This window comes from Dendrobates tinctorius, unplaced genomic scaffold, assembly GCF_039654945.1.
Source record: "Dendrobates tinctorius isolate UK_male_01 unplaced genomic scaffold, ASM3965494v1 ptg000030l, whole genome shotgun sequence".
NCBI lineage: Eukaryota > Metazoa > Chordata > Amphibia > Anura > Dendrobatidae > Dendrobates > Dendrobates tinctorius.
In genome coordinates, this window is record NW_027361698.1 from 39,553,909 (window position 1) to 39,576,801 (window position 22,893).

General features: G+C 44.4%; 1 protein-coding gene across 1 annotated transcript in view; it reads left to right on the top strand.

The window, feature by feature from the left end:
• Positions 1-22,893, top strand: part of FAT4 (FAT atypical cadherin 4) — a 337,078-nt gene that overhangs the window by 184,157 nt on the left and 130,028 nt on the right. The window lies entirely within an intron of this gene.

Here is a 22,893-nt window from a genome sequence, read left to right on the forward strand (position 1 = left end):
ACCTTGTGATTTTCCGTTTTGTGCGTTTCTGTTTTTCACTCCCCTTTTTCCAGAACCATAACTTTTTTATTTTTACATCAATATGGGCATGTGAGGTCTTCTTTTTGCGTGGCGAATTGTACTTTTGAATGTCACCATTTATTTTACAATATACTGCAGGGTACTGGAAAACAATTCCGAGCTCGGTGATATTACAAAAAAGTGCAATCCCACAATTTTTTTATTTTTTTTTTACCATGTTCACTAAATGCTACAACTGACCTGCCATTATGGTTCTCCAGGTCATTACAGGTTCACAGGTACAAAACATGTATAAGTTGTTTTTTTTATCTAGGTGGTGAAAAACTTTCCAAAATTTGTAAAAAACAAAAAAACAAAATGATGCCAATTTCCAAGACCCGTAGCATCTCCATTTTTCAGGATCTGGGGCTGGGTGAGGGCTTATTTTTTGTAAGCCGAGCTGATGTTTTTATTGATATCATTTTGGGGTAGATATTATGTTTTTATCGCCTGTTATTGCATTTTATTGCAATGATGCGATGATGGAAAAAAAACGTAATTCTGGCATTTTGATTTTTTTATAAAGGGATCTGAGTACTCTAGAAAGGGCCCTAAGTAGTCTCGAGAGCTTGCAATTTGTTACCATCTTTTCAGTTAGCCATTAAAAAGTATCAACCACTGAGGACTCTCAAATTTCAATATTTTTTAATGATCTAGACATTCATCTGATGGGTGAAGTTGGATCACATAAGCTAAGACTTTCTTATTTTCACCTTACGTAGGCTAAAATGCTCCTCTGTGACTCAAGGGGGAACAATCTAACCACAAAGCTCCATTGAGATGTGATGTGCCCATGAATTTAGCTTGAGAAGGCAGAATTATTCAGGATTTCTTGTTACTAAACAAAGGTTTCATGGAATGGTTTTCTATTAGATGGCATTTCCAATTAATGATGTGCTATTAGTGAATATCATCCTTCCTCGTTGGTTTATATGTGCTATTGTCCCATATTGCTTGTATTTGATCATTTACTTGTCCTAATAGTGGTTCAAAATGGTCTTTATATCGCATTTGGAGTGAAAGTTGTACTGATTTGGTTATACACCCTTGTCAAGGTATTGGCACAGCTAGCTCAGTTTTAGCATGGGTTAAATCTAAGTCATATGGTAAAATGCATGCTGGCATCCAACCCGTAGCAGAACTAGAGCAAATAAGAAACATTTGTTTGTATTTCATGTTAAATATCTGTATTGCATTTTCCACTGAATACTTGTGGATAGTAAAGTATTCACAGAATTTGGCAAAAAGTTTTGAGCCTAAAACAGAATGTTTTACTTTGCCGAGTTTTTATGTGCCAAACTAAGGTTATGGATATGGCATTTATGTTAATACTTAGTTAATTGTTTTAAACTGTGTGCATAATCTTTAAAACATTTGCAATTTTCTTTATTTTGTGTAATCACTTAACTTGTTCTTAGATCAAATCCAGACTTAATTTGACTGTTCTGTATACTTAGGGGGAATCTAGTAAGATTTCACACCCCAAACTATTTATATGCAAACTGTAGTTCTTTTATAGACAAATCCAGCAATGCCTTTACATGGCCAGTCCTTTCCCCCATTATAGAGAAATTAGTGTTTCAATAGATATGCAAATGAGTCTGATGATGAACTATTTGTAGATCTAAAACCACTGTCACTCCAGCTCCATTCCTCGCCCATTACTGTTTTCTCCTTTGCTTGAAGTAGAGGCCATCAGTCAAGCAAGAAGAGGCGGTGCTGGGTATGGAAAAGAGCTGGAGTGGCAGAGGCTTCAGATCTACGAATAGTTCTTCAGCCTCATTTACATATTAATCCAAATGCTGATTTCTCAGAAAGGAAGAACAGACTGACCATGTAAAGGTATTGCTCGACTTGACTTTGAAACAGCTACATGTGCATATATATAGTCTGTGTTTTAGTTAATGAAATCTTGCTGAGAGATTCCCTTTAAAGTAGTATATGACACTACAAAATGTTAGATAGCTAGAGTTCTGGCTCTGTGATTGAAGCAAAACTCAGTTCTGTGCCCCTGCCATAATTAACAGGAATGGCTCCATCCTTTTAGCGGTGGCTGTGCCTGGTTTTACACCTTAAAACATCTTTGCTCCATACAAGTAAAATGAGCTGCGCTGCAATGTCAAGCTCAGCCTTGAGTCTGGAGCTATGCCAGGTAAATTATAAAGGGCAAGAGTGCAGAGAGTCAGACCCCCACTGATCTGAACTTGCAAAACCCCTTTAACATTATCTGTACCATAAAAATTATTTTTTTGCCATCTGCTAAAACTTTTTTCAAATCCTCCCTCCAATCAATCCTGGCAGATATCCAGGAATTTCAGATCTTAGCATCACCCATTCTAGGAAAAGAAAAAAGTACTAACAAAAAATGAAGGTTCTTGGCGCATAAATTGGCAATTCATGTGTGCCCATCAACCACGGCAAGGTGACACTTCTCTGATGGGTCCTATCAAAAGGCATGTTGGTCAACACAGCAGATGGTCCACTGGGTCATCAGTAGATTATATTTTGTGTAATGAAGGTTTATGCAGTACATTCCATTGAAGACTTTTTCTCATGAGAATTACCTCTATGTTGTAAGCACTTGGAGGAATTCAGGTTTAATGAGAAACTGACTCATTATTGGCTTATCAGAATCTTGATAGCCTTCACCTAGACCTTGAATTTAACAAAGTGGAACAAATAAAAATTGGAAGAACTGATATGTGTGATACCCAGTAATGTTAGTTGTGAAATTCTCTAGTGTAGACTAGTGGCATCTCCTCTTTTAACTCCTTTTCTCATTTACTCAACTCTTTATATAAATTCCCCAATGTGCCATCATCATGAAAAGTTTAGAAAACCCTTTTGTCTGAAGAGACGAGACCATGTTTTACTCTAAAACAGTATGTACCTTCTTGGTTTCGGGATTAAATTACCATGCATTTGGCATATCATGTAAAATGTTCTTTATTATGGCTTTCTCATACCTACAGCATGAGTCACCAGCAAACCAGAACAGATTTTGGCTAAGCTGCATGATGAAGTGTTCTGGATGCACAGAAAATTTAATCCAGACTCCAGGCAGAGAAAATTCCCAGGGGCTACCTTAAGAAACAGCCTTAGAAAAACATAACAAACATGTTTTAACACCTTTAAAAAAAAAAAGATTGTTAAATATGCAAAACATGCAAGAATAGAATCCCTTCTGTAAGCTCCGATGGTCGGTCAATCACTCACTTCTGATTATTGTTGTTATTTAAAGCTGTTTTACATATGTCGTGGCCAAGAAATATAAGATTTCTTCTTAAGTATCCGCAAGGTTCAACTTCTCAGACAAAACGATCCATTTAGCAATATAAAGCAGGCGTAGTTTGCACAAAAATGTTTTAGCGTCTAACATGAATGTCATGCTCTAGCCCCCGAGTCCAGGAAATGTGAACTGCTAGATTTTAAAAAGGGAAAAGTAATAATATAAAACAAACCCATTTATTTCAACACAGTCCTAACAAGTCACTAAGAATAGAACAGGTATGTGATCTTCTAACCGGAATACCGGTAACCCAGTAACACAAAAAAGGGAATAATTGGCAGAGTGCACAAATTGTGTTTGGCCCAATTGACGAAAATGTTCGACTTTTTTTTATTCTCCATGTAGACTGTGAACGTTCAGTTTTGGAATGTAATGTAACTTAGTAAACATTGAGATACTAATCTGTGTTATTCTTGGATTAATCAAGGCTTGCTCTGATCTGAGTGATGTACTGGGTTGTTGGCGAGTCAATTTGGTGATGCGAGTTAGAAAGAACTGAAAGATCTGTGCAACCTAAACGATGCTCTATGTGACATTCTTATATCCTCCGTAAAAATATGGACGCCATCACGAGCAATTTGTTTTTTACTCAAACGCACATATTTTGGGCCAAAAACAATATTTGCTACGTCTATTGCTGGTTCCAGAATGAATTAACTAAGAATCCGTCAGTGAGCTACTTCGGGCATGGATTTGCTACTCTGTTATCTGTCTTTTATTGAGCTTCTCTCCACTGATTTATGCTCAGGTCTCTTTTTGGATCTGATTTAATGGTCAAAATTCAGCTTAAGGGCCTGTCACACTAAGCGATATCGCTAGCAATATCGCTATAACTTGTGACGTTATAGCGATATTGCTAGCGATATCGCTGTGTCTGATACTTACCCACAACCCGCTCCCCCGCTGGTTATCGCTGATCGCGCGAGAACGTTCAGGACCGCTTCTTGTCGTCAGCTTCCTGCGGCGCTTCCTGTGGAGAGACGAGCGACGAGCGTGGAGCCGGGCGGGAGGACGCAGGATCGCCTGGTGTGACAGGTAAGTAGCGACCCCCGTCCCCAGCGATGTCACTGGTGAGATCTGCCTGTGTGGCAGCTCACTAGCGACCACTTAGCGATGCACCAGCGATCCTGACGCGTCATATCGCTGGTCGGGAACGCTGGTACATCGCTAAGTGTGACAGTACCTTTAGATGAGCTAAATGACAGATTAAGGAGTTAAGACTTGCCTTTCAGCATGCGCTCACTGACAGATTATTTTGAAGCCAGAAATGAGCGCGTTGAGAAACAGACTATAGAAGCCAGACAGAGCAAAATTTGTAATAATATCCAACGATGCCTCTAAAAGTGTCCATATCTTATACTTGTAGTTTCATTGCAAAAATCTCCTTCTAGTGTTCTTGTACAGTCCTGATGAAAAGATACAATCTGTGGAAGAATCTGGCTGCAAGTATTTAGTTTCCCTGCAGCACCTCCACTGGCGAAAAGAAGCATTACACAATTCTTGTGTCAGTTACTGGCTGACTGTGGAACGCATGAACATGTCAGGTCCTTCAGAGAGAGACGGACTCTTTGCATTTGCTCTCAAATCTGACAAATAGATACGTGGGGAACCCAGGTCTATTAATTTAAAGTCCTCCATGGTGTTCTGAAAACACTTTTGAATGGAATGAATCAACAGGAATGACCAATGCTATACTGAATTATGGAGTGCCTGGTTTGGCTTTTCATCCCGAGTCATGCGGCAAGACTCTTTAAAGGGTCGATATTGGTTTTAAGAATGCTACTTCCTGTAGGTGGCGCTAGAGTTCCTGTCTTTTTCCTCTTTGAATAGGATATTTGCACATTTAAACTACAGTATAAAATGCTAACAGCAGGGGGTTAGGCTCCTGGACATATGTGGTAGCTTTGTTCTTCCACAGTCAGTAGCAGTGAGAAGGCTCAAGTGACTTTCAGGTGAAAACATCCAGCTGTAAAGGAATCCAAGAACGTGTCATGTGAGCTTCTAATTAGCAGACATTGCAACAATCCACTCATGGGGAAGGGGGGCTTGTTTGGGGGTGCAATTCCGATGCTCTAATTTAAGTATTATGTCCTGTGACAGTCATGGAAATATATATTGAGTAGTTACAGCAGCAGAATCTGATGCAAATACAGATGTGTTGGCAGGAGAAAATGCTGCATAAATGACAAACATTTTTACATGCATTTTTATACGTTGTTTTCCTATTGATTATAATGGATGAAAAACACTGCAAAAATTGACATGCTGCCAATTGTAAACTGCTTCAAATCTGCAAGAAAAAATAAGCAACACGTGCATGAGACTTCAGGGATCTCATTTATTATGCTGGGAAAGTTAAATTTGTCATGTCAAAAATGTGAGGGAAAAACATGTTAAAAATGCTACTTGTGAACATTCCCTATCACTACATTTTTATAGGTTCTGTATATCAGGAGGTAGTGTACATACAGTTAGAAGCCCCTGCAGTGTACAAATACATAAAAAAAAAATCACAAATTAACAGTAATGTTTTTCATAATGAAAATATGGCGGTAACTTCAGACACTGTGATTATGGTTTACAGCACAAAAGGACGTCATTTAGAAGGGAAGTCCTAAGCACTTAGTAAGTGTAAGAAAACATTCATGGAAAGTCGTCATTTTAAAATATAAAGTTATAATTCGGAGAACAAAAGTCCTAATTTTACAAGGTGACATAAGAACTAGAAGCTTTTACTCATGTGACCAGAATTTTACCTCAGGATTTGTAAGCCAAAACCAGGAGGGCGTGATAATACCGATGTGGTGTTTCTATTATATCTTTCCTCTGATTGTTCCACTCCTGGTTTTGGTTTACAGATATTGAGGTAAAATACTGACCAAATACTGAACATGTGACCGTGGCCTAAGGCTACCTTCACTCAGACAATTCACAGAATTTTTTGGTGCTTGTTAAAAACCTGAAATTCTGTGTTTTTCTTGGCATTTTTTTCCTAAGAGTACTGTGTATGACAGCATCTTTCTTCCAGATAGGCCATATTCACACGTTCAGTATTTGGTCAGAATTTTACCTCAGGATTTGTAAGCCAAAACCAGGGGTGAGTGATAATATAGAAGTGGTGACGTGCTTCTATTATACTTTTCCTCTGATTGTTCTATTTCTGACTTTGGCTCACAAATACTGATGGAAAACACTGACCAAATACTGAACGTTTGAACATGGCCTTAGTTTCCATAGAAGCCGTTTGGACATATAGCTACAGTATATCACATGAGCATAGCATGGGACGTTACATCACTGTGGATGAAATGTTATTGCAGTCTGCAGATTACACCTGGCCAGGGGTTGAAATAGAATATTAAAGGCAAGTATATTATAAAGTATAAGCTCTAAATGTTAAATTAAAACCGTCCAAGTCTTGGAAAATCCATTTAATGGTTAAACCTTTCATAGTTTGGTTGTCATGCGATGGAAATTTTTTTCTCTAAAGTTGCATTTTATTACTTGACACTTCTGCAAAGCACACTCTGACATGATGCTTGGTAGCAAGGATTACTGTCAAGCAATTTAATAGTAAGCTCCTGCCAATGTAAAGTCCAGCGTCAGCCACATCAGCTAGATCAGCATTCCTGCGGAATCTGTCTCTCGGATTTATCCCACTTCAGCTGTACAGGCAAAACTCTGCACCGTACCTGTTCCTTGTATTAAAAATATTTATGTCTAACTTTTCTGGATATCACACTGTATAAGCCATAACGTGAGATCAGGAGGAAAAAAAAATAAGTGAGAAAAATGAGTTGAGTGTAAAAAAAAAAAAAACCCCTTATGATTTTTCTATCAGATCCTCATAGACTAGAGGTACAGGTGCTGCATCAATGTAAAAAAAGCTGTGGCACTAAGCAAATAATGCAATACAGTAAATTTATTAGCTGTCACATGGGTGATAAAGATTTCACAAGAGATCCATCAAAATAGCATATAAAATTCAATATCCAGATAGTCCAATATTAATCAATAGTGCTGAATGAAATTTCTCAAGTCATATATGGTATGATGGCCGACTGTGTGTGGCGGCAGAGCCTCTCATGTTGCATAAAAGAAGTCTGAGGGTACCACAAAATAATATTAGGGACCACTAGCCCCACACTTAAAACATGACTATGTTAATACTCAAGAAAATATATTGTTTCTAATATTTGAAATTTATTCATGGTGATCCTGGCCATTTTTTGTACACACTCCTTTTTTTCTTGAGTATTAACAGCGCCTCTCCTGGATGCAGTATCTGGTAGAGATGCAGACTTTAGGACTACCGAGAAATACAAATAGGTAAGCAGCCAAAGAAAATGGTGGTAAGTAGATAATTATTTCAAGTAGGGTCTGTACAAAGATGGCTGTCAGCACCTTTGGACACCCCAATGGTTTTTCCACAATTGGTTGTTACTAATGCAACAGGTCAGCATCTGATAAGGCCCCAGATTATGTCAGAGGATATTTGGGTCCGGAAAGCCCACTCCACCCAAAGCGCCCCCCCCCTTTCTACGCGCAGTGATTCCGCAAGTGTTCATTGAACACATGCGGCATCACTGCATCATTTCCATAGACTATTATTTTTCTTGCGCTGACGGAGCGTCTCCGCGAGATAAATAGACACGCTGCGTTCTGTAAAGATGTGCCGCATGTCAGGATGCGTGGGTATGTCACCCGCGTTTCAGTACGCATAGTGGAGACAGTATTTCTTAAAATCCCCTCCACTATGCTGTAACATCTGGGCACTGCGGATTAAACGCTGCGGCTGTATGCAGCGTTCAATCCGCAGCTAATCCTGATGTAATCCGGACCGTGAAAACATACCCTAAGGTTCAGGAATTTGGCCCTATCTTGTGAGAGATGAGCCAATATAAGATTATTTTGGCAGCAGATCTTTTAAGAGAGTATAAGAACGCTCGTTTGAGACAAGTGTTCATGTCTATTGCTATGCAAGCACGTTTAGTATTTTCAACAGATTTTTCTGCAACAGAAACCAGAGTGTTGGCAGTAAAATTCTGTGTAAAATCGTTTTTGCATGAGTTTTCATGCGTTTTTTCTTGCTTTTTTTTCCATATTTTTGGAATGAGTGAAAAATGCTGGAAGATTTGATAAAATGCTTTGACGGTTCAAATTTGCAAGGAAAAAATAAGTAACCTGTGCATGAGATTTCAGAAATCTCAGTCTCTTTGCTGGTACTGTAGAACACGGTGAGTACTGTTGACACCAGACGTAGCAGTGCCAAGAATGATGATCTTTTGTGCTGCGTTTGACAACCTGTTTACACTTAAAGACTATCGTGGAGCGAGTGTTCTAAAGAATGCTTGCTCACCTATTATCTTTCAGTGTAAAGGCAGCTTAAGAACTAGTCAGGTTTGAAACGCGTCAATCCGTAACCTGCATGCTTCTGTATGCTTCTCCTGTGACTTGTAGAGGACAATAAATGCACAAATTGGATTGATTTGTGTTTGCTTTTAATGGATAAATAATAAAATAAATGTTTTTTTGCCTCCTGGATCTAGATTCTTCGCTTTTTGCTCAGTGTGCTGCCAATGCATGCTCTGTCATACCCCTGAGATCTTATCCAATAGAAGTATTATTTCTAGAAAGGCATACATCCGATTCCTTACATACAATTTTTTCCTTTTGTATTTTTACAGAATCCCCTAAAAAACAAACAAACAAAAGACATTTTTTTGCATGCCCCTCCATATGACTTATGAAAGTATAGTAGTGGCCCTTAGACTCCTATGGCAGCCCTATTAATGATCTGTATAAAACGGCCTATGACAAGTGAAGAAAATCTTGACAATATTATTATAGAAGCTGGTCCCATATCCCAAAGCCCTTGTTATGATCCACTCTGGTGCCTGAAATTAACTTTATAGCTTTGCTTTATTCATCGGAAATTCAGATTTTACTGAATTCACATTTCATACTCAAAGGAGAAGTCAGCTAACCCTCAATGTAAGAAGTAATTTCTGTCATCCTATATCCATCTAATGGATCAGGGAGATTTTAATAAACCTATGATGTAGTTTGCCAAGATTTACTTCTACCCACAATTATATTATTAACATATGTTTATAAAGCTGGGAAGCAGAACTGTTTCCATATGCTGTATTTGTTTTATGACACTCTTCCCTCTGCTTGAAAATCGCATTGAGTTGTGCATTAAAGATATACCGGTCTAATTGGAATGGTGTAAAAGTAAAAGTTTTCTACAAAAATTACCCATAATACCAGAATGTGCTTTTGTACTTTGACATTAATGCCTATAAAGTGTTGATTTCATACTGTAGATCAGAGTGGAGATAGCTGACTTTGCCAAACTTCACGTTCACGATATATAATCTAAAAAGGTCCAAGAATAATATAAAACATTACTTACTCTAAGTATATTACTAGAGAAAAGGAAAGTAAAGAGATCATTATATTCTTCTATTAACTGGGGCTGCAGAGACTTAACGGGAAGTCATCATCAGAAATAGACCTATTGTTTAAATGAGGTTTTCTATTAAAAGATTTTTTTTTAAATATTACAATCTATATTAAAAATAAAAAAAATACAAATCTTGCAATCTTCACACTGGCCACTGAGGCTATTGAGCCTGTGTAAAGGTCATGGTGAAGGTCGGGGAGCAAGGGGGCTGTCATACCACCTATTATGATAGGTGGATCCTGTGTTATCAGTGGTGAATAGAGGTGTTACCTGTCACTGAAATCCTAATCCTGTCTGTGATGATAGGAAGCCTTGCTGAAAAGTCCTCCTGAAAATAAGAGCCTAAAAAAGTCCCAGTGGCCAGTGTGAAAATGTAGATTTCTTATTTTGTTTTTATACATATTGATAATAAAGATTGTGATAGTAAAGCAATGGTAAAATAATAAGTGAATACATTTAATACAAAAATCTTATTTAAGCGATTGGTAATTTTATTATAATAGCCTCCCCTTAAAGGAGTATTCCTATCTTGTATAATTACGACATATTCATAGGCAATATCATAACTGTACAGTAGCTATGGCTCCCACAAACGGGACCTGCATCATTCTCAAGAATGAGGACCAATTGTGCATCTGTCAGTGAAGAGGTGGTCGGAAACCCCATTCATTTGCATAGGGATTACTATGTTTCCACGTGAGTAGTGTGTGATGGGGTGACGTTCTTGACATAGATATGGGTTTTGTTACGTCCATCGGTGGCACATGTGGGTTTGTGGACCCAATGTGCCACAGGGCCAGGCCTACCAATGAAGGAGCGTACCTAAGTAGCTGCCTTGGTGTTCACTGAAGACTCTAGTAGTGAGGTCAGGCTTGTGGGACAGGTAGCAGCCAGGTACCTCTCTTGGGCAGCTGCTGACCCCCATGGATCAGGTAAACCGATAAGGGCTAGGTCTCCGTTCAGACTAGTAAGTTCTGGCACTTCTACAGAACAGTTACTGTCACGAATTTAGGCTGGATTCATACATGCCAATGTAGGTAAACAGCAGGTACGCAGGATGCAGTGACGAGACACGAGACTGAATTGAACTTTGACTATAGAACTTTTATGAATTTAAGCCGTTAGGGCTATACTAAGCAACCAAAAATTAATGACAGCTATTGTCCTCGCAGGGACTCTGCACAAACAAACACTTTGAAAGTGAACACGACTAATCCGGCAAGAGCCGGTTACTATAGGGCCGCGATATGGTCGACTACGGGTCCTTATTTCTTATAGTGTCACTTATCCGTCCTGACATCCCTCGGCGTCTCTGGTGAGGCTGCGTTGGCGTCGCAGCCACTGGGCCCAGCTGCTGAGGATCTGTCGTAGTGTTCGGGCGCCCAGGAGGAGATGGGGCACAACAGGCCCTGAGGAAGTCCATTGATGAGGTGACCCCCTGTAGAAACAGCGGGGTTCTGATCGTAAGCGAGTTCAATGAGACTCCAGTCTCCAAGCAGGGTTGTGTCGCAGTTCCCAGGAGTGGCGGTTGGCAGGCCACGTGCATGGCCTGGGCGTAGGCAAAGGAGTAGGCCCCAACTGCCGACTGAAGCGGGGTGATGTCCACTGCGGCCCATGATGAAGAGGCCGCAGCTGCGGGCTAAAGTGGGGCGGCAGCGGGCAGGCCGCAGCCGCAGGCTGGAGTGGAGCGGCAGCAGCTGCGAGGGGCAGCGTACCAGCCGCGACAGGCTGAAGCACAGCGGTAACAGCTGCGGACCACCGTGGGCAGGAAGAGACCCCGGATCAGAGTGAAGCGACAGTCTCTTGTTGGTAGGTTTGGCGCCCACTCTCTGCAGGCCGCAGTAAGTCTCTACTCTGCCAAAGGCCTCCTTTCTTGTCACTGTCTGTCACTCTGGCTCTCTGACTCCCACAGTCTCTTGCCTCCTGTCTGCCGTTCCGCCAACTGACTCCCCTGCGCTCTCCCTGTCCCTTTTATACTCACCCCTCCCCTTGCTGTCCTGTCGCTCTCAGCAGTCCACTCTCCTCCTTTTCTCCCTGGGTACTGTTTCCTAAAGAACCCAGATGGCGGTCCCCTTGGTTCCGGCCCGGACACTCTGCGGGGGTCCTCCTCCCTACACTCCCCCATCCTGTATGCTCGCCAGTCCTCGGTCGAGGGCCTCAGTATACTTGGGTTGGTCTGCGAAGGTGTCAGTTTTTGTTGCCATATAAACTGGTCCTGTTCGTATCGTTTCGGGGGGGTTTGCCAGCTGTTGACCGCTTGGAGCGTCTTTGTTCGACTAGGGTGGAGTCTTCTGGGGTGGTGGACGGTGATGCGCTAGCTGGTTCGGGCAGGCTAATTTTGTCAGTTGGTTTGTCATTGAGTAGAGAGCCCCTGGTTATTGTGGGGAAGTCTTCTTCGTCGTCCGGGTCCCAGAACACGGGCAATGGTTCAGAGACCTGAGGAGCAGATTCAGGTTGTTTTGGGTCGGTGGAAATACATGGGCGTAACATATAACGATGCACAATGCGGGTAGGTAGCGTTTCATCTTTCTCGGGTCGTATTTCGTACACAGGTCCTTCAGGGTTTATACGGCGTAGGACCCGATAGGGACTCTCTTCCCAGCGTGGCTCTAATTTGTTCTGGGGGCGTTGGTCTAGTACGAGTACTCGGTCTCCGCTTTGGATGTTGGGAGGTGGAGATAAATTCTTTCCTGGGTGTTCTAAGTCTTGGAGTTTGGTATGTACGATTCATTGAAGAATTTGCAGCCTGTGCCGGTGATTTCGGACCCATGATGATACCCCGGTCCAGGGCTGAGGTTCCTCTGGGCCTAACTCTAGCTCCGTGATCCCTTTGCCCTCACGTCCAAACAACAGGGAGTAGGGGGTATAGCCGGTAACTCGATGTACTTGGTTGTTATAGACCCATACTAATTCAGGGACATATTCGGGCCAACGGGCCTTCTTGTCACTCTCCAGAGTACGCAACATTTGGATTAATGTCTGATTAAATCGTTCGCATGCCCCGTTTCCCTGCGGGTGGTATGACGTGGTCCGGGATTTGTCAATACCGTAGAGACGGTGTAGTTCCTCCATTACTTTTCCCAAAAAACATGCTCCTTGATCGGAATGTATCCTATGAGGGCAGCCGTAAACTTGTATGAAGTTTCTACAAATTGCGGAGGCGGCCGACTCCTCGATCTGGTCTCGAGTGGGGGTGACCACAGCGAACTTAGTGAAATGGTCTACCATGACGAGGCAGTGTTCATACCCCTGGAATGTGGGACCAATGGTCAGGTAATCCAGCGTCAGAAGCTCGAGGGGCGCTGAGATCACGATTGTTTGTACTGAGGCTCGCTGTGCGGGCGGTTTAGCTAATTCGCATAGGCGACAGGTCCGGCAAGTCTCGTCCACAACAGCATGCAAGCGTGGAAGGTAAATTATCTGTTGTAACCATTGCAAGGTCTTTTGAGCTCCGAAATGAGCCCCATTTTCGTGGGCTTCTCAAGCCAGTTCGTTAAGTTGGGTTCCGGGTGCAACTACCTGCCAAATCGTCATAGATGTTGTTCGTGATGTCATTTTACGATACAATAGTACCTTTCGGATAACCAGCCTCTCCCATTGTCGTAACATCAGTGACATATCCTGAGTCAAAGTCTGTCTTTGGGAGTCAGTGGGCAGTTTGCCAGCGGTTACCCATTTCCAGAGGAGCCCAATTTCTTCGTCTTCTTGCTGCTGTTGGATCCACTTATCCGGCGATTGCTCCAGCATGCCCCTTAGGGTCTCCAAGGGAGGTACTTTGTGGGTAGCAGCTGTGAGCACGGCAGCGGTGAGGGTGAACGGTATCTCTTTCCCTTCTAGTTCGTCATCTCGACTTTTCCCTGGGGTTGTATGTCGAATTCTGGAGAGGGCGTCAGCGTGTACATTCTCGGCCCCTCTTTTATAGATGATTTTATAGTTGAATTTCCCCATCCGGGCCACCCATCTTTGTTCCAGTGCCCCCAATTTGGCATTTTCCAAATGAGCCAGCGGGTTATTGTCGGTCCGCACCACTACTTCGGAGCCCGCCAGGTACTCTGCGAACCGCTCCGTCATTGCCCACACTACTGCGAGAAGCTCGAGCTTAAAGGAGCTGTAATTGTCAGGGTTGCGCTCGGAATCATGGAGTGAGCGGCTTCCATACGTGATCACTCTCTCCCGGCCGTCTTGAACTTGTGACAACACAGCCCCCAGCCCGTGAAGACTCCCGTCAGTGTGTAGAATCAACGGTTGCGAGAAATCCGCATAAGCCAACACCGGAGCATCCGAGAGCGCAGCCTTAAGGTTTTGGAAGGCCTCTTCTTGAGGTTGTTGCCACTGGATTTTTCATCCATTTGCCCCAGCGGGAGCCCCCTTCAGCAGGTCATGCAGGGCTCGAGCTCTACATGCAAAATTCTTTACGAAACGACGGTAGTATCCGGCCAACCCCAGGAAGGCCCGCACGTCTTTTATCATCTCAGGGGTAGGCCATCCCTGAATGACAGCAACCTTTTCCCGGGACGGCCTTACGCCCTCTGCTGAGATGACATGGCCCAGATATTCGATCTAGGTGCGAAATAGGTGGCATTTTTGGGGTTTTACCTTCAACCCGTACTTTTACAGCCGTCCGAGTACCTGCCCCAACCGCTTCAGGTGGTCCTCAAATGTGGCAGTATAGATGATGATATTGTCTAAGTATATCAACGTGGCCTCAAAATTGAGATCTCCCAGACACCGCTCCATCAACCGCTGAAAGGTCCCCGGGGCGTTGGCCAGTCCGAATGGCATACGATTGAACTCAGATAGTCCCATAGGCAGTATGAACGCCGTCTTAGCCCTGTCTTCTTCTGACATGGGCACCTGCCAGTACCCACTGGCCAGGTCCAAAGTCGAAAAATACGTCGCCTTCCCCAAGGCGGACAAGGATTCTTCTATTCGGGATAGTGGGTATGAGTCTTTAATGGTGCAAGCATTCAGCTTTCGATAGTCCACGCAGAATCGTAAGGTGCCATCTTTTTTGCGGACCAACACAATGGGGGCTGCCCAGGGGCTTTGGCTTTCTCAAATAACTCCCTTTCGTAGCATTTGGGCCAGCAAAGTTTTCACCTCTTGGTAGAGTTGTGGAGGAATCTGTCGATATCGTTCTCGGATGGGGGCCGCCCCTGCCGTGGGAATTCCATGGGTGATGGCGGTGATACACCCAAAATCTTCCTCATGACTAGCAAATACCTCGTGGTACTGTCCGAGCAGTGTTACTATCTGGGAAAGCTGAGCTGAAGTTAGTCCGGAGAGCTCGGCCCACATCTGTTCGAGGATGTTTCGACCCTTCTCTTGAGTCAAGATTTCGGTAGCCTGTAGAGACCGGATAGTTACTTCCCAAGGGTCCTCAGATTGCACTCTCAATTGAACCGCAGGGGCCGGCAGCACTTCTTCCAAAGGCCTTACTAGCTTGGCCAGTTCGGTCCGAGCTTTCAGGACGATGTCTTGGTCTTCAAGGTTGACGCAGCGCACCAGGACGGTCCCTTTTTGCACTGTGGTCAGGGAACAGGCCACCAGTATGCCAGGAGGCAAGCGCTCCGAGTAGCATGGCTCCACCTGCATCTCTACGCCCTCCAAGGGTATCGAGGCTCGAATTGGCAGGGCCATCACCGTCTGCCCAGGACGCAGTACAAGCAGGGGAGCCGCTAGCGCAATGACTTTGCCCAGAGCCTCACCCTCCCGGCAGTCCTGGTGTACTCGCACTTCCCACACCAACTGCTGGAATACCTGTCCTTGGGCCGTGCGGGAACCCCACTGCTTCAGGATCTTGTGCGTGGGGTCATTGAGGAGCAGATTGCCGAACTCCCGTAGTATGTTCATGCCCAGAATGACTGGATGCTGCTTATCGGTTTCCCCTTGAGTCAGTACCACTCCTCTGCGACTGAGGGATTTACCGCACAGCGTCACCTGTACCCACACCACCCTGGCAACAGGGACTGGTAGTTGATTGGCGGCTACCAGTCTGATCATGGGTCCCCACTGGGGTCTCGCTGCCTCGGGGAAATTTTGCCGGAAATAAGTTGCAGGCATAGTTGTCACTTGTGACCCCATGTCCACTAGGCACCGGACGGCCCGGCCCTCTACTTCTGCCCATACCACCGGACATTTTGCGACCAAATCTTCGGGACTTCCACCACCCCTAATCATGGTTTCTGGCTCCGAGCGGCCTCCCCCCAGCCCGGAGCCCTCTAGTTTAATGGCCGCCGAGGTGGGTATCTCCCACGCCGCAGACACTCTTGTGCGAAGTGGCCTGGCTCCCCGCACTCATAGCACCGGGTCTGCGCAGACCGACCACCCCTGGCGGAGCGGGGCCCCCAGGTGCCGGGATTCAAACTAGGTTGTCAAGTTCCGGACTCAGTCCTTCTCTTCACTTCGGCCAACTCGCCCTTGATGTTCTTCAATTCTTGTTTCATCTCCTCCACCCACTGAGGCTCCTCTGTTATGAACGAGTCACCGTAGGAGGCAAAAACAGAAATGCTAGCTAAGTCCAGAAAATCAGAGAAGTTGGCAGCTATCGGATTGCAGACCCCTGAACCTATCAACAACAACTAGCAGTAGCCGTGGGGGGTTCCTACGGTGCCCTAGACCCCTCGATCACAGCCGGAAAACTACATAGCCTAAAGACAGAAAGGGAAATCTAAACTGCCCCAGAGCAGACCCCAAAGCAATAGGCAGCCCCCAACATATAATGACGGTGAAGCAAGAAGAAAAAACACTAACACAGATAGAAAGATAGACTGAGCAAATGATGGGGCCCAAGCTAACTAGATAGGATAGGATAGAAAAGCTGCTGTCTGCAATCCGCCAAATACCCTATCAACACAAGAGCCAACAGACTGACAGGGAAAAAGGCCCTGAAGACGCTAGGCTTCAAAAAGACTATGTCAGTACTCAGGTATTTTCTGAAGACAGAGCAAAAAGACACAAAGGAATTCAACTCACCCCAGCAGGGAATGGCAGAATCCAGAAAAGCAAGGCAAAATAAAACCAAAGCACAAATGCAAAAAGCAAGGCAGAAAACTTAGCTTTTGAGGAGCAGTTAATCAGACTGGTCTCCTAGAATCCCTCAGAGAAATCACCAGCGAGGCAGAAGGGCGTCGGCTGCCTTATATCCAGTCAGCAACTCCCGTCACCCAGTCATCCTCCACCAGCTCAGGTGTTTGGCAATCAGCCTCACTACCTTCCTTCACCAGAAGAGGGAGTTCATCAGACCTCAATGGTGAAGGGGAAAATGAAATCACAACACTCCTCAACTGCATCCACGGAGGCCTCTACACTCCGGACCTTTCCCACGGGGACCGCCATCCCCTGCTCTTGCTCTTGAGCGCGTGCTTGACTTCCCACCTCTGAAAAGTCTATACGGGGATTCATTCTGACCTGCACCCGTAATGCCTGCTTTATTAACGGGTCACGCAGTCCAGTCACCAATAGGTCGCGTAGGGTAATGTCAATAGGTCCTACACCGTCCTTTCTTTCGATGGCGGTATGCAACTCTTGGAGGACATTCATATATTGGGTGATGGTCTCCCCCTCTCCCTGCATCCGACTGAACAACCGGGTCCTTAACTCTCCCACATTAGTTGGATCCCCATGGGTCTGTTCTACAATCTGTAAAACTTTATCAAAGGTGTTGCGGTGTCCCGGGGGCCTCAACACTACTGAATTCCAAGCCTCCCCATCTAACGCCATGAGAGCTACTTCGGCTTCCAGGTCAGGAGTCATCGAGTGCATCCGAAAGAGCCCCCGCATCCGTTCTGTCCAGCTCCATAGCATGGTATTAGAACCGGGGTTCTGATCGTAAGCGAGTTCAATGAGACTCCAGTCTCCAAGCAGGGTTATGTCGCAGTTCCCAGGAGTGGCGGTTGGCAGGCCACGTGCACGGCCTGGGCCTAGGCAAAGGAGTAGGCCCCAACTGCCGACTGCAGCGGGGTGACGTCCACTGCGACCGATGATAAAGAGGCCGCAGCTGCGGGCTGAAGTGAGGCGGCTGCGTGCTGATGTGGGGCGGTAGCGGGCAGGCCGCAGCCGCGGGCTGGAGTGGAGCGGCAGCAGCTGCGACGGGCGACGGACCAGTCGCGACAGGCTGAAGCACAGCGGTAACAGCTGCGGACCACCATGGGCAGGAAGAGACCCCGGATCGGAGTGAAGCGACAGTCTCTTGTTGGTAGGTTCGGCGCCCACTCTCTGCAGGCTGCAGTAAGTCTCTCCTCTGCCGATGACCTCCTTTCTCGTCACTGTCTGTCACTCTGGCTCTCTCAGACTCCCACAGTCTCTTGCCTCCTGTCTGCCGTTTCGCCAACTGATTCCCCTGCGCGCTCCCTGTCCCTTTTATACTTGCCCCTCCCCTTGCTGTCCTGTCGCTCTCAGCAGTCCACTCTCCTCCTTTTCTCCCTGGGTACTGTTTGCTTAGGAACCCAGATGACGGTCCCCTTGGTTCCGGCCCGGACACTCTGCGGGGGTCCTCCTCCCTACACCGGTCTAGGATACTAGATCAGAGTTTGGTTGCATATGGACCAGGGGATAATGTTCAGGCCCTGGCTGCTCTGGGACCAAGGGACGAGGTTCAAGAACTGGCTGCTCCAGGACCAGGGGATGAGGTTCAGGCCTGGTCGCTTCAGAACCAGGGGATGATTGATGGGTACTGCACTTGCCACACCGGGGTCAGAGGAATGCGAATACAGAACTTACCACACCAGGACCAGGGGACCTTGGATACAGGACTGCCAAACTATTGGCTGGGAGACATCTTGCAAGTGCACTACATTATGCTAAATTCCTCTCAGCAACATTCTAAGGGTATATACTATATGCGCGAGCTGCCACTGTAAGAACAGGGGAGCGTGCAGACACGTACTAGGCAGTTCCCGGCGGCACGCACACCAGGAAGCAGGAGGGAAACATCGGGAGACCACACTGTGGGGCTGGAGTGGTGAGTAAGCCAGCATCCCTGCATGGATGTTGAAGGAGACACCATGAAGGAGCGCCGGTAGCTTCACTACAGATTTTATTGTTGAGACCATTGTCTACTATGAACATATTGTATATCATGTGGATGGGTATACTCTTTTAAGTTTGTGGACACAATGCTAAATCTGCAGCAGGGCTCCACACCTACCACTTACCTCTTACAATAACTGAGTACTTACATATTAGAGAAAGCACTTTAACCCCCTTTCAGGCCTCAGGTGAATTTGCCACTTCTGCACCCGTTATAGCCTACTTCTAATTTATTCCTTTACATTGGATGATCCAGGCCATGGCTTTTAAGCCTGTTTATTGAAAGAATGTCTTATAACTTACCTGTTACAGAGATTTTGGGGTCCCAGAGCCATGACCCCAATCATAGAACTAACAAATCATCAGTGATTGACCAGACTATACTTGGAACAAAGCAGATACACTTATAATCCCTAGTACATGGTCTGAGGGGTGGTTCAAGACTAAGGGATTCTTTGTGTTTTTACATCGTGCCACATATTATAAAGATTTATTCTTCCGGTTTTAGGAGTTCTTCCTTACCTTTTTTTGTGCAAATTTAATCAAAGACTGCAGATTTTTAAAATGTACGGTAATTTTAATACATTATGGCTAAATGCTAGCAAAACTCCTAACAGGCTGCAATTCAAATGACAAACAGTAGGAACAGCACACAAAGTACCATCTTTGATAATGATATTATGTGAGACCACTTCTGGTGGGGTGCTTTTCTCTGTTTAGTCTGCAATCAACATCACATCCACTGTGTGGCTACATATAGACACATATAGTAGAAGCATCTCACGACAGAGTGTCACAAATCATATTTTTTTCCAAGCTAGTCATCTAGCCATGCATTAGGTTGGATACACTGAGCCAAAAGGAAAGGTAAGGAAGGACTCATTAGTGTCAGTGTATCAGTTTTGCCGGGAGTATTCCTTTATTTATTTGGGAATTGCACTATAAGCAACCTCAAATAAATTGCAACTGATGCTTACATTATCTACAGAGCAATGCAAACAAATCTGATTTCCCCTAAGCCCTAGATTGTGGTCCATGAATTTATGAATTTGGAGGGATTGGCTGAAAGGAATCTGACATCAGGTTTTTACTACCTCATATGAAAGCAGCCTAATGTAGGGAAAGAGAACCTGATTCCACTGATCTATCACTTAGTTTACTGGATGCAAGCAGAGCTCAAAAGCTAACCTGCCCACACCACAGCTTTCTGTGTATTTTGTACAATTACAGTGAGTAGCTTATCAGTGCTGGTTTTACGGTCTGACCAGGATGCACAGGAGCTGTAGTCCTGTAGCATTAATCTGCTGCTGATAAAACACTTACTGTATTGAAACAACAGCACCCAACCTAAGAAGTGACACATCACCGAAATCAGTGTCTCAGCCCCTAACTCATGCTGTTCTCACATTACGTAGGAAAAACCTACTGAGAGATTCCCTTTAATAAGTTAATATTGTTCAGAATGCAGTTATCTGATACACTAAAGTGCTTATAAATTGGCGTTTTAGTGAGTAAGGAATAACATTAGAAATTTCTATTTTTTTAGTTTATGTAAAATCCATCTTTGCGCAATACAATTGTGCTTCTTATTGAGATGCCTTTTCCAGAGACTGCATATATTAAATACTAAATACTTGTGTATTGGAAGTCAAGCATGCAGAAATGGGAGTTATTCTTGGTTCCTTTTTTGTCCAGCACTCCCCCATCAGTTTTCCATCAGTCAGTGTTTTCATGGAGGCTGCTTCATGTTAAACTGACAGGTGGCCTCCATTGCTGAAACACTTCTATTGCACTAAAGATTGAGGCTTCTGGTTTGGGAGCAAACACTGGAGACAGCAGTCTGTATGTTTGAACTTAGGCATAAGTGTCTTGATTTACTCTAGACAGCTCTAGACATTTGGCTTCCCACATGTGGGGAATCATTTGTGGGAGAACTGGCAGTGCCATGTCTGTGCCGCTCATGGATAAGAATAGTCAAGTGTTCTTCAGTTCATCCACTCGTAGAGACTGGAAGGATCTTCTCATATTGTATTCTCCCTGCGGATTTCTCCCGAGTGGGCCGCGGTAGTCAGTGAATGACATTACAGGGACACCCCTTGTTTTCCTAACTTAATTCTGTGACAGCCCCACAACCTAGCCTTCTGGACTTCACAACTGGAAAACAAATTGAAGCCGGCCACAGAGCAGAAACACATGAAAACTATTTCTACCCTTTAAAAGAATCCAGATGTTAAGAGTTTTCTGCCAGAGTTTTCTTTGCTCCTTTCTGCAAAGCAGCACACAGCAGCCGTCTTCCAGATTCAAGAGTTTTACTCAACTCCGTCTCTTTAAGCTTGTGTTAATAATTACAAAGATACACATACAGTATAGTAAATAGGCATCCTGGTGATGGAGAATATGCAGAGAAATCCAAAGGTTCCATCAATTTTTACTCTTAGATCTGAGCTTGCAGAACCTGCCACATATCCACTGCCACTGCCCAAAGCTGGCACCTTGTAAAAAAATCCCTATGAGTATACATGAAATAATGCCGTAACTATTTAATGTGGGAGGTGTTATTAGACCTCATATACTATATTTTGAGACGTTCTTTATATTTGTCTAAGCAACTTTGATGAGCTTCTGGGTTTCCCGGTGCGACATATGATTTGCCGACTTGACGAGACATCAACTGTGTGGCATGTGACCCAAAGGTGGGGTCTCACCAGCCTGGCAAATAAAAAGGCAAGCCTGGGATCCCAGAGCGTTAATAAATTCACAAAATTCCTATCCACAGCCAGAGAGCTCTGACTTGAATCGTGGAGCTACAATCCACTTCATCTAATTTTGCAGCTTCTTCAAGACGTTATAGTACGTCCAATGGCAATTCCCCCGCTTTGAGGAGGGCTCCGACGGTGAGCCTGCATCAAAGCCGGGACTTGTCAGCTGTTTTGAACAGCTGACATGTGCCCGCAATAGGCACAAGTGGAATCGCGATCCACTCGCACCTATTAACTAGTTAAATGCTGCTGTCAAACTCTGAGGAAGGCATTATCGCCGAAACGCCGCGCGTTGGGGTACGGCTGTGGTCTCCCTTGCTGCGCCTTCTTGTGTAAGTGCCTCCTTTATTACCATATTGTATGTTTTTGCCTGTCATCATTCATGTAGGAATTTTTTCTCGTAGTTATGGTCACGACCATGGGCAAACATTATTTATGTTTAGACAGTTAGACACTTCACAATGTTCATGTATTTCTCATGACTATTTATTTGGAGCTGCCATGGTCACCCGGCCTTTCTTTTCCTACCAATGTCACTTTTTAGCCATGTTCTGTTTGTTTCACCTTTCAATAAAAACCTACTTTGCACTTTACCTTGTGATATGAGGACTTTTTCACTGCTTTTCGTCAGTTGCTAGCGGCATTTAACGCGCGCTTCCGGCCATCGGCTGGAAATATGCGCACCGCTGACCCCCGTAATGTGATTGAGGGTCATCGGTGCATCGGCATAACAACCCGATTACTCCTTGAGACCTCTATGGTTGTTGATGCCAGATTGCTATGAGTGCCACCCTGTGGTGCGTTCATAGCAATGCAGTAATCACCCCATATACACATTACGTATCGCCGCATTCAGAATGGCCCGATCTATCAATAAAAAAAAGGTTTAACCTGTTCGCTAAATGGCGTAGGAAGAAAAAAATCAAAACGCCAGAATTATGTTTTTTTTGTTGCCATGACATTGCATTAAAGTGCAATAATGGGCGATCAAAAGAACGTATCTGCACAAGTGGTATAATTAAAAACGTCAGCTTGGCGCGCAAAAAATAAGCCCTCACCCAACCCAAGATCACAAAAAATGGAGACACTATGGGTCTCGGAAAATGGCACAATTTTTTTTTATTAGCAAACTTTGGAATTTTTTTTCACCACTTAGATAAAAAATAACTATGTTTGGTGTCTATGAACTCATAATGACCTGGAGAATCATAATGGCAGGTCAGTTTTAGTATTTAGTGAACCTAGCAGAAAAGCCAAACAAAAAACAAGTGTGGGATTGCACTTTT